This window comes from Nicotiana tabacum, chromosome 22 (genome assembly GCF_000715075.1).
Source record: "Nicotiana tabacum cultivar K326 chromosome 22, ASM71507v2, whole genome shotgun sequence".
In the NCBI taxonomy this organism is placed as follows: domain Eukaryota; kingdom Viridiplantae; phylum Streptophyta; class Magnoliopsida; order Solanales; family Solanaceae; genus Nicotiana; species Nicotiana tabacum.
In genome coordinates, this window is record NC_134101.1 from 81,025,412 (window position 1) to 81,035,628 (window position 10,217).

At 36.1% G+C, this 10,217-nt stretch overlaps 1 non-coding gene across 1 annotated transcript; it reads left to right on the plus strand.

Moving 5' to 3' along the window:
• The first annotated feature begins 4,765 nt into the window (after positions 1–4,765).
• LOC142176964 (small nucleolar RNA R71) lies at positions 4,766–4,872 on the plus strand. The gene has a single exon (XR_012705756.1). It is a non-coding gene; the product is annotated as a small nucleolar RNA R71 (small nucleolar RNA).
• Positions 4,873–10,217: the final 5,345 nt, after the last annotated feature.

Here is a 10,217-nt window from a genome sequence, read left to right on the forward strand (position 1 = left end):
TTACTTTGAATTTCTCTCCCTCATCTGTACGATGTACTTCAATGGCACCATGGGGGGTCACTTCTGCTATAATGTACGGTCCTGACCAACGTGACTTGAATTTTCCCGGGAATAATCTCAACCGGCTATTGTACAAAAGAACTTGGTCTCCAACTGTAAACTCCTTATGGCGAATGAAGTTATCATGCAATTGTTTTGTCTTTTCTTTGTATAATTTAGCATTTTCATATGCTTCAAGTCTGAACTCCTCCAATTTATCAAGCTACAACAGACGATTTTTTCCTGCATATGGCAAATTTAGATTTAACAACTTTAAAGCCCAATATGCTTTATGTTCTAGTTTCATAGGTAAATGACAAGCTTTTCCAAAAACTAGTCTATAAGGAGATGTATCTATGGGAGTTTTGAAAGTAGTTTTGTATGCTTATAAAGCATCATCTAACTTTAAAGACTAATCTTTTCGAGAAGAACCAACATTGTTTTCTAAAATTCTTTTTAATTCTCTATTGGATACTTCACAAGAGTGAGTTGCTCTAGTGGTGAGCACCCTCCACTTTCAACCAAGAGGTTATGAGTTCGAGTCACCCCAAAAGCAAGGTGGGGAGTTCTTGGAGGGAGGGATGCCGAGGGTATATCGAAAACAGCCTATCTACCCCAGGGTAGGGGTAAGGTCTGTGTACACACTACCCTCCCCAGACCCCACTAGTGGGATTATACTAGGTTGTTGTTATTGTATACTTTAACTTGCCCGCTTGTTTGAGCATGATATGGAGATCCTGCTTTATGAGTTACTCCATATCTTGATAACAAACTAGCGAATTGTTTATTTACAAAATGAGTTCCCTGATCGCTTATGATAACTCGTGGAGTTCCAAATCTAGAAAAAATATTTTTCTTGAGAAAAGCGCAAAACAACATGAGCATCATTTTTTCTAGTAGCCATTACTTCTACCCATTTTGAAACATAGTCAATAGCAACTAAAATATATTCACATCCATTTGAAAGAGGAAAAGGACCCATAAATGTTACCGCTTCTCTGGCATTAAGTGGCAACATAATTCATCGCATCTCTAAATAAAGTGGGCCAGAAAAAACCAGCTTCAAGTACTTTTACGGCTGTTCGTCTTCCTCCATAGTGTCCTCCTATAGCTCCATCATGACCGTGGCTTAGGATATTGTTCATCTCTATTTCTGGTACACATCTCCTGATCATGCCATCTGCACAAAATTTAAACAAGTAAGGATCTTCCTAAAAATAATATCTTATTTCTTTTTTGAGTTTTGTTTCGTTGTTCATAAGACAAATCTTTTGGGATCCACCCTCCAACCAAGTAGTTGGCAATGTTAGCAAACCAAGGTGGTTGATTTGCAGTTGTTGTGATTGTATAGACATGCTCATCAGAAAATTCCTCCTTGATATCTGTTATCTCCGTTGGAGGATTTTCCAAACAAGATAAATGGTCAGCTACCTGATTTTCTGAACCTCTCCTATCTTTTATTTCAAGATAAAATTCTTGCAAAAGAAGTATCCATCTTAGCAATCTGGGTCTAGTATCTTTCTTTGCTAAGAGGTACTTTAAAGCAGCATGATCAGTGAACAATGTAACCTTCGTTCCTATCAAATAAGAACGAAATTTATCAAATGCAAATACTACTGGAAGTAGCTCCTTCTCAGTTGTGGTATAATTCTTTTGAGCTTCATTTAGGGTTCTACTGGCGTAGTAAATAGGCCTGAAAATCTTGTCTCTCTTTTATCCCAATATCGCTCCAACTGCTATATCACTTGCATCACGCGTTATTTCAAATGGTTCGTTCCAATCAGGAGAAACAATAATTGGAGAATTAGTTAAATACTCCTTGAGAATCTCAAATTCTTTCCTGCAATTATCTAAAAATTAAAACTTCACATCCTTCATCAGTAGGTTAGTCAGAGGTTTTGAAATTTTTGAAAAATCTTTTATAAACCTTCTATAAAAACCTGCATGCCATAAGAAACTTTTAATGCCTTTAACAATGGTATGAGGGGGTAATCCTGCTATAAGATTAATTTTAGCCTTATCAATTTCTTTTTCTTTAGCAGAAATTTTATGTCCTAAAACAATTCCCTCTGTTACCATGAAGTGACATTTTTCCCAATTAAGAACCAAATTTGTCTCTTCACATCTTTTAAGCACCAAAGTTAAATGATAGAGACAATCTTCAAATGTCTTACCAAAAAGTGTGAAATCATCCATAAAGATTTCAAGAAACTTTTCAGTCATATCTGAGAAAATTACGGACATGCAACGCTGAAATGTAACTGGAGCATTGCATAGTCCAAATAGCATTCTTCGGTAAGCATACGTACCTTGGGGGCATGTGAATGTAATTTTCTCTTGATCTTTTGGAGCAATTGGTATCTGATTATACCTAGAATATCCATCAAGAAAACAGTAAAAACCATGGCTTACAACTCTTTCAAGCATTTGATCAATAAAAGGCAAAGGAAAATGATCTTTCCTTGTGGAATCATTTAGTCGTCTATAATCAATATAGACTCTCCATCTTGTGACTATTCTAGTAGGTATGAATTCATTATTTTCATCTTTGTTTACGGTCATACCTCCTTTCTTTGGTACTGCCTGCACAGGAATTACCCAAAAGCTGTCAGATATCAGATAAATGATACATGCCGCTAGAAGTTTCACTACTTTCTTGACGACTTCTTGCATTGTTGGGTTCAATCTCCTCTAGGGTTGGACTATTTGCTTATAATTATCCTCCATAAGGATCCTATGCGTGCAAATAGCTGGACTGATTCCTTTGATGTCAACTATAGTCCATCCTAAGGCTCTTTTGTGTTCTCTTAACACCTCAATTAGTTTTATTTCATGTTCTGCATTCAAAGAAGATGAAATAATTACTGAAAATAATTTAGGTTCAAGAAAAATATATTTCAAATGAGAAGGAAGAGTTTCGAGTTCAATTTTTTGTTGAACTTCTTCTAGTGAGACTTTCTCATTTTCAGAATCTTTTTCCAGTATTTCAACTTCTTTTCTGATTGTGATATCATCATCCGTTGTGGTACTTGACTTTGCCAAATATCTTTTCAATGAATCAGTAATCAACTTATCATCTTTATATTCATCTGCAAGGTCATTCAATAAATCAACTTGAAAACAAGATGATGACGACTTATCCTCAGGACATTTCATTATTTTCTGCATATTAAAAATCACTCTTTCCTCTTTAACTCGCAAAATTAATTGTCCTTGATGGACATCAATTATTGTTCTTCATGTTGCAAGAAATGGTCAACCTAAAATCAATGGTACCTATGTATTTTCTTCCATTTCTAGTACTATAAATCTACTTGGAATATAAATTTATCAACTCTAACAAGGACATTTTCAAGTATTCCTTTCAATTTTTTAGTACTTTGATCAGCCAATTATAGAGACACACTAGTGTCCTTCATTTCACCATGTTCTAATTTTCTGAAAATTGAAAAAGGCATTAGAGTTATTGAAGCACCTAAATCATATAATGCTTTTTCAAAGTGAGCACCTCCCAAAGTATAAGGAATTGTCAAACTGCCTGGATCACCAAGTTTCTGTGGAAGCTTATTTTGAAATATAGCACTACATTTTTCTGTAAGGTTAACTACTGAAACTTCTTCCAATTTTCTTTTACTTGACAAATTTTTTTAAAGAAATTTAGCAAGGCTTTTACTTCAAATCATTTGTAAAAGGTATGTTAATGTAAAGCTGTTTTAAAATTTCTAAAAACTTTGAGAACTGTTTGTCAAGCTTTTCTCTTGTTAGATTTTGGGGAAAGGGGAGGGGTAGAGAGTAAGGATTTGTCATCAATTTATTTTCTTGTACCTTTTTTCCTTTATCTTTTTGTTCTTTTAGAACTTTAGAGTCTCTTTTATTCTCACCTTCATTTACCTGTTCCACTTCTTGTGGCTTTCCTTGTCTATCTGCATATGGATCATCAAGAGTTTTACCTGATCACAAAGAGATGTCTTTGATGTTTTTTTTTGGATTTTTCTCGGTGTTTCTTGGTAGAACACCTTTTATTTGCCCAGACATGAGGGTTGCTAATTGCCTCAAATGGATTTCCAAATTCTTGATGGCTGAATTTTGACTTTCTACTTTCTCATCTGTAGCCTTAATGAATTTGTACATCATGTCTTCAAGGATTTGTTGATGAGCTCTTTGGGGCTGTTGTTGATATTGTTAAAAATCTTGTTGCCCTCTGTTTTGATTTTGAAAACCAAGTGGTGGCATTTGCTGCTTTTGATTAAAAAATCTTTGAGGATTTTCAGCACCGTTTAGGTTACTCCATTGGAATCCAGTGTATTTTTGTGCCATGGGACTACCAAATGGGTAACTGGTTCTATAACCAATAGCATTTTCTTGTTATTCATTTTGCATTGAAGCTTGAGACTCATGATTGGGATGATTACCTCCACAAACATCACGGTTCTCATGTTGAGATGATGATTGAGTATTTACCTGAAAGCCTCAACCTTTTGTGTCAGAGTTGCAATTTTGTTGTGCTAATGAATTCCAAGTTTCAACTTGATTGACTCTTGCTGCTTTCTTAAGAATCATTCTGTCTGAGGGCCATTGAACATCATTTTCTAAAATTTCATTGAGAAATTGCATGGCTTCTGTAGTGGTTTTGCTCATTATGGATCCTCCTGATGTTGCATCAATAACATTTCTAGCAGAGGTTTTAAGACCGTGATAAAAAATATATAAGATGTTAGGATCTTGGATACCATGATGTGGATATTTTCTTAACATTGCTTTTAATCGTTCCCATGCTTGATATACAGATTCAGTATCTATCTGCACAAAATTATTGATTTCTTGCTTCATTTTAAATATTTTTGCAGGTGAAAAATATTTATTAATTTTTTTTTGAGTTATTTGGTCCCATGTAGTGATTGAACCTCTCGGCAGACTTCACAACCATATTTTGGCTTCATCTTTTAATGAAAAAGGAAAAAGCCACAACCTGATAGCGTCTGTTGTGACTACATTATACCTGCAAGTTTCAACTTATTCAAGAAAATTAGTTAGATGGGTGTGAGGATCTTCACTTGCATCACCAGTAAACTGACATGACTGTTGAATGGTTTGAATCAAGCCTGTGCGAATTTCAATGTTGTTTGCTGTAATTGGCGGTCTTCTCACACTTGATTCTCCTTCAAAATGATCTTTCCTTGCATAATCTCTGAGTATTTTATCACATCATGGAGCTACCTCATCAAACTGTTCTTCCACTTGATATGGTGGGAGTGGATTGTTGTTAAGTTCTTCGTTCTCTATTTATTCACAAGCTATGCTTTGAGCGGATGATGTTTGTCCTTTCCTGCGCAATAGAAGAGATTTTTTCAATTTCTGGATCGTAACTCGCTAACTCTTTTATAGAAGAACGGGTCATAAACTACCTGAAATCCTTAAAGCAATTTTCTTTTTTATTTTTTAATGAAAAGAGCTAGCTGATCCTAGAAACAATGTACGGTACTGTAGAGTAAAATAAAAATTAAAAAGATGAAAGAAAGTAAACGATATGAAAACAGTAAGTAGTAATATTGATAATAAGAGAAAACTAGAAAGACATTACTAGTAACAATAGTTATAGTAGTAAAAAAAACAAAGATAACAATAATAAAAATAATAATAATAATATTCATATTAATAATAAAACAATTAATCTGAAGTAGATGTTGCCAATCCCCGACAATGGCGCCAAAATTTTAACGAGTGTCTGGCGTGTATAAAATTTAAACATGTACTCTGTTAAATTATAGTATAGAAAGATGTCGAAATCACAGAGATTGGTTTATCTATTCTACAGACGTTTCTTGTTTTAATTACTTTTTGAGAACACCAGGAAGAGTTGAGTTGTGAATTAACTAACTAGAAATGCATGAATAGAGCAATAGAAAATATTTTATTTTTCACAAATATAATAAAAAGGTGTTGGATTTTGACTATTATATAATAGATAAAATTATCCTTCAATTTTTATTTCTCACAAATGTATAAATGCCTCTCACGATTACATTTATATATTATTACTTAAGTTGAAAAATTAATTGCAATCCTCTCGGGTATACAAATTAATCGTCAAAATAGTAATGATAAAGAGCGAGAAATATAGGCTTAAACTAAAAATTGCTCTTTTTAGTAAGTTCCTTTCGGTTACCCCACTTGTTATAATTGATTACTACAATATTCGCCTCTTTCGATTACAAATAAGTGTAGAATCAATTTTTAACATATAAGAGTTAGATGTCACTAAATAAAAGTTAACATCTATCAATACCAAAATTAACTGTATTACTCTTCCGCCTCTTTCGTTTGCAGAATTAGTAAGAAGTTAATATGTAGTACAAAATAGATAGATGTTAACAAATTAAATAACACATAACGATAAAGAAGATAAAATTTAAATGAAAAAAACTTCAGCTCAAACATGTAAAATTGAGGGATAATATCTACTATTATATAGAAATATCAAGATCTATCATTCCCCAACACAAGAAAAATTACTCCATAATAGAGTTAGTACTGACATAGAAAATATTCTTTCCCATTAAATAAGAAAATAGAAAGAAATATTCAAGAGAATAATTCCCTTTATTTAATTAAAAATAGGTGCTAGAGTAATTTCCAACATTATAATTTATTCCTAACTAGAAATGAAGACACTGTACTAGCTAAAAGAAGAAAAGAAAGTACTGAAAGAAGCAAGGAAAAGAAGAAGATGCCTTCTTAATTTTCTGTGTGTTATGAGAAGCTAAATGTAATGCTATTTATAGATGAAAAAATATATCATGTACATTGATTTCTCACATATATTTTCCCAAGATGGTAACGTGCATGTCCTTGTAGTTGTAAAGTTTGCTAAAACGTAATCCTCCAAATAGGCAAGTGGGTAATTTGCTTGGATTTTTTCATGTGCACAAATAATTTCATCATTTGTAAAGTTGCATACACCACTTTACTTTTGAATTTTCAGCATTATAGTTCTTCTTTGCAAATTTGGAAAGTGAACTTTTTCTTCTTATTGTTCCTTTTTCTTATTAGTTTAATTATTTTCTGCAAAGAAAGAAAGAATATTAGTACTAAAAATTAGATTCCAACTCAACTTATGCATGATATTTTTCTCTTATCAGGTGCGCAAAAGCGGAAGGCGCACATGTGTGATAGAGAGTTCCGCATCTGCATGACCGCAGATGCGGCAGGGGACCATAGAAGTAGAACTGGGTAGATGTGCGTGGTCCGTAGAGGTGGCTTGGGTTCTCATAGAAGCGAGTCCGCAGAAGCGGAGTGAGGGACCTTAGGAGCGGACTGAGCCGCAGATACATGTATGATGTCGCTTCTGCGACACCGCAAAAGCGGAAGTGCTGGGCAGATTATTAAAATAAGGGTTTGCGATTTTGGCTTCATTTCAAACATTTTAAGAACGGGTTTGGGCGATTCTTAAGAGGGTTTTTGAGGGGATTCATGAGGTAAGTCCCTTGCGCTCATTTTTTATCAATAATCTTGCTTCCCCATTGATTTTCCCACCCAATTGGTGTATATTTAAGGTGTAAATTGGGAGTTTGAGGCTTGAAATTTGGAGAGTTTGATTTGGGATTTGGGTGATGATTTGGTGTCAGATCTTAATAAATCTGGTATGGTTAGACTCGGAGTTGAATGGACTTTCGAGTTTTGTGACTTTTAACGATTTCGAGACATGGGCCGGGGGACGGCTTTTGAGTCGATTTTTGACTTTTCATTAACAACTTAACATTTTCTTCTGGAATTGATTCCTTTTGCCCGTATTGATAATATCGAATTGTTTATGGCTAGATTCGAGGCATTCAGTGGCCGTTTCATGAGGCAAGGGTGTATTGGAGTAGAGATTTGCTCGGATTGAGGTAAGTAACACTTCTAAACTTGGATCTGAGGGTTCGAAACCCCGAGTTATGTGTTATACGATTGGTGTTGAGGTGACGCATATGCCAGGTGACGGGTGTGTGGGCATGCACCGTACGGACTGTGACCTGTTCGTTTCCATGAAACTGTACAGTGGATTTATCTTGTTGATATCCGTATTTTCATCATGTGATAAAGTAATTGCATTGTCAATCATGCTAGAAATCATGTTTAGGCTATTACTGGTACTGTTGAGACCCATATTGGTCGTTTCCTTGCTGTTGACTTATTGATTACATTGATATTTCGTACTCAGTCATATTTATTCATTGCATATCATTTCTCAATCTCTATTGCTATTTATTACTATGTCATATTATCATTTTTGGCTAGTTTCACGACACCGTGAGCTCGAGAGAGAGAGACTGGAGATATTGATGACTGAGTGAGGTCGATGGCTTGATTGAGAGTGACAGTACGGGATTAGGTTGCACGCCGCGACATGTTTATTGATGTATGCCTGGATCTGGCTTATTATAGCGCTTGGGCTGAAGGAGCCCCTCCGGAGTTTGTACACACCACAAGTGAGCAAATTGATTATTTTGAGGGATGGATCTTCCCTGGACATGGATCTTCTCTGAAACATTTATATTCGGGGATGGATCTTCCCCTTATATATATATATATATATATATATATATATATATATATATATATATATATATATATATATATATATATATATATATATATATATATATATATATATATATATATATATATATATATATATATATATATATATATATATATATATAATATTCCCTGGGCTAAATTGGCCATATACAGTACTGAGCGATTGAGTATTCTGAGAGTGTGAGTACACGAGACTTTTAGTGTGGTGCATCGCATACAACATGTGCATTGGCATGTAGATGTATAGAGGTCACACTCCTCATATCATTTGGAATTTGATATATTTTACTTGAATTGAGTTTAACTGTTGAAATTGGAAGCATACCTACATTCTTGTACTGTTGTTTCTATGTTGAAGAGTACCTAGAGCTTGTCACTACCTTTTAGTCTAAAGTTTAGATTTGTTACTTATTGAGTTGGTTGTACTCACGCTACACCTTGCACCTTGTGTGTAGATCCAGGTACTTCCGGTCACGACAATTGCTGAGTTGTGGTGTTCAGATTTTCTGAGATTCTGAGGTAGCTGCCGGTGTTTTGCAGACCTTGTCTCTCCTTCCCTATATTCTTACTTATTGTATTTAGCCTCAGACTATTATAGGCCATATTTTCCAGACTTGTGATGTATAGATGTTCATGTACTTTGTGATACCCCGATGGTTGGGAACTTCCACATTGTGTTTTGGGATTCTATCCCGTTTATGTCAAGGTCACGGTAGGGGCCGTGGTAGGGACAAAGATGCAGCTCGTACAACAGCTAGAGTAGTACCTGTAGATCCACCAGTTGCTCCAACTCAGGAGCAGATTCTAGATATAGTTGAGCCGGTGGGACTAGATCAGGCACCAGTTGTTCCCATTGTGATTCCAGGCCTTCAGGAGGCTTTGGCCCGGAAATTGACGGTTTGCACTGGCCTTGCTCAGGTGGGTTCGGCTTAGGCTGCACTAGCCACTTCTCTGGCCCTGGTGGTCCCCGTTATGACTTATGATGAGCAGAGGAAACTTGAGAGAATTGGGAGGCTTCAACCTCCATCTTGGATAAGTGCCAGCGAATTCTTCGCACTGCGGGTATTCTGGAGGCCAGTGGAGTCTCGTTCACTAATTTTCAGTTCATTGGGGCTGCCTTCAGATTGTGGGAGGCTTATGAGAGGCACAGGCTGGTCGGTGCAACACCACTTACATGGTAGGATTTCTCCATTCTCTTCTTGGAGAAGTTCGGGCCGTAGTCTCGTAGGGAGGAGCTGCGCAAATAGTTTGAGCGTTTACTACAATAGGGCATGTCTGTGACGCAATACGAGATGAGGTTTCCTGAGTTGGATCGTCACGCAGTTTGGCTGGTTCCCACTGATAGGGAAAGGATAAGGAGGCTCATTGATGGCCTCACGTATCAGCTCCGGTTGCTTATGACTAGGGAGAGGGTATCTGGTGCTACCTTCGACGAGGTGGTCGATGTTGCTCGACAGATAGAGATGGTCCACTGTCAGGAGCGCGGAGAGAGGGAGGCCAAGAGGCCTCATAGCTCGGGTGGTTTTAGCGGTGTTCCTTTTGGAGGTCAGTTCTGCCGCAGCAGGGGTCGTCCTTATAGGAACGCTCAGACGGCTCAT